Source organism: Montipora capricornis, chromosome 6, assembly GCF_036669925.1.
Source record: "Montipora capricornis isolate CH-2021 chromosome 6, ASM3666992v2, whole genome shotgun sequence".
NCBI lineage: Eukaryota > Metazoa > Cnidaria > Anthozoa > Scleractinia > Acroporidae > Montipora > Montipora capricornis.
This window is the reverse complement of record NC_090888.1, coordinates 62,248,873-62,251,675: the sequence shown is the minus strand read 5'-3', so window position 1 is coordinate 62,251,675 and position 2,803 is coordinate 62,248,873. Positions and strand designations below refer to the sequence as shown.

The window sequence follows — 2,803 nt, the reverse complement described above, 5'->3', positions numbered from 1 at the left end:
ATTGTTAAAGTTCTCTTATATCAGCCTATGGTTCACGTTGATGCTAAAGATGACTCTGTGTAAAACGGCGTTGCATCTGGCCTGCAGTGAAGGCCACACAAAGGTCTGCCAAATCCTGCTGACTTATGGAGCTGACATCAAAGCGATTTCTGAGGACAAGATGACTCCCCTTCATTGTGCTATTCAAAATTGTCATTCAGAAGTCGCGAGAATGATCTTGGATCAAGGTGGGCTATTATTCATCTTACAAAATACAATGTTTATCTGCCTATGTTAAGCTATTCAACGCTTTCCATTGGTATGCCTTGAAGTAACTGAAGGAAAGCTTGACGTACTTTCTTCATATACACCCTAGCTTTCATGAAAACTGATAGCAGAAGTAACTAGAGCGACTTAACGAGCTAGGTGTTGCTAACTGTTGCAGAACTTACACTTATGCGGTGGTAGATCATGATAAGGCCTGCTTTCTGGATGGTTGTAATTTAAATTCTATTGCATCGCATACAGCTAATGTCGCGGCACACGCCTTGTGTCATGTTTTCCATGTTCCCGCTGTTTTCGCTGAATTTTCCACTGCTGTTGTACCAGCATATATACTATGATTAAATAAATTCATATCTTTGTTTCAAGGGAACAAGTGCTGGCTAATCGGTCAGTATAAAAATGCAAACTGCAGACTGTAGACTGACAGACTGGGTCTAAAATGCAGACTGCAGTACAAAAATAGGCCTAGGCCTCAGTCTGCATTTTAGACCCAGTCTTTTATTGACCGACTGGCTAATTTGGAGGTTCACACCTTCGTGAGATCGAAACGAAGACAATGGAATTGACATAATTGTGTGCTTTTCAAAAGATTTTGAAAAATAGACTTTGGAAAAACTTCATGGCATAACGGTGTGATTTTCACAGGTTTTTCTCCGTTTCTTTAGTTGTTTTGATTCTCGTTAACAATTTTTTCTTCGCACCAGTAGTCTGTTCATGCGTTCCTGTCATGGACAGCTACGAGGAGCTCTTTCTTGCGCAAAATTACGAATTGAGCATTATTACACAAACAACAGTTCGCCTCAACTCTGTTTCGTTCAGCTGTTCGAGAAATATTTGTCCAGGTGTCCCTAGTCTGGAGTGGCGAAAGACGTGTTCTTCTTGACTCCTGAACGTGGATTCAAGTATTTTGATGATGGTAAGTTAAAAAAAAGCAATTCTGTTCGTTAGGTTGTAAAAATGGTCTAATAATATTTTTTGCACATTTTGCAGTTTGGTATAGAAATTGTCCAGTGGGTTAAGCAAGGACGCTGGAATCGAGGGTCAATTTACGAACCACAGCCTCCGCGCAACGATAGCAACCAGAGGACTGCAGAAAGGAATTCCACACAATTTTGCAAGAGAAAATTGAAGTTTGTCATGAAGTGCACCGGGCGTAGAGATGTTAGGTCTTTGCAATAATATCAACGCTCTGAATTTAGCTTGAATTTGGACGTGCTTTTAATCAATATATTTTCATAATTTTAAACACTTTAAATTGTAACACGTCGTTATAGAAATAATCAGAATTTCATTTTTTGCTGCAGAGAAAGCTGTCAATGAAAATTCACTCGCCTTATTTGTTTTTGGGTTGTTTCTACAAAATCCCTCATTGGGTGGAGAGATTTATCTGTATAAATCCCTTTTAATTTAATTCATCAGCCCCGCTTTTCCCTGCCACTTTATCAAACCCTCCCCAGACTTTCAGTCAATATCATTAGGGTGTAGTTAAATACATGTCGTTGAATGACAAACAAAAATGCGCCAACCATTAAATAATTGAAATTACTTCCTTCGGAGACTTCAGATACAGGTGCATGGTGAACAGATGACTTCGTTACGTCTGTGGTTATTTACTCTACTTACAGGGCCGTAACCAGAAAAAATTATCACTGAGGCAATGTCCATGGTTAAATTCTCGTCGTATGTATTTTAGGTGTTTATGATGAGTACATTTTAAACACAACATTGCCTAATCACTATGATCACATGTCGACCCTGACCTGAGCAAGTGGCCCTCATGGTTTACCCTCATACTGGCCCCACCACGGCGTCATCTAAGCCATAGAGATTGCAACTTGTAAGGCTCCTTCTGACATTCAAACTGAAAAAATATTAAGAAGCTATTTTCGATGTTGTGTCCGATTAGGAAGAACATAGGAAGCATTCAAAAACCAAACGAAAAAAACATTCTGATCATTCAATTTTGACTATACACGAAGGGCACACAACAGCCAAAAGTTAAGCTCTACAAAGCCTTTTGAAATGGCATTTCTAGGCTCCTTGATAAAGTATAACTGATTTTTTTTTTTTTTCTTCACATTACTCCGATATAAGATGCAAGCATGCTTTTTATATTACACATAGAATAATATGGTGATCTGCTCGGATACTTCAGCTGAAAATTGAACAGTGCCCGAAACGTTCGGGGAATGATATGTTCATTTCAGAAATTACTAGTCTGAACGTTTCGTCCTTAGGACTCCTCAGCGAACTATTTGCGCATCCTAAACTGCTAGGTGACTTTTCTAAGTGCCCTAAAAATTGCAACAAATATCCCTTGCGAAAATAGCAGTATATAGTAACGGACTACGTTTCCGTCGGTGCGAATCTTTTTAGGTGAGTGTCTTCGTACAGAAGATCTGGTAGCACCCAGTAAGGACCGAAATTCTTAGGACAGTTTGTACCTCTCCCGAACACTGACATAATTCACCGAAGATTATCGTTGGGTACCCCTGATTACATTGGTGGAAATTGAACTTTTAAACCAAGAGCGGACTTA

At 39.3% G+C, this 2,803-nt stretch overlaps 1 pseudogene; it reads right to left on the bottom strand.

Moving 5' to 3' along the window:
* The window catches only part of LOC138054263 (transient receptor potential cation channel subfamily A member 1-like), a 15,804-nt pseudogene extending 13,748 nt beyond the window's left edge, over nt 1–2,056 (bottom strand).
* Between the last annotated feature and the right edge of the window lie 747 nt (nt 2,057–2,803).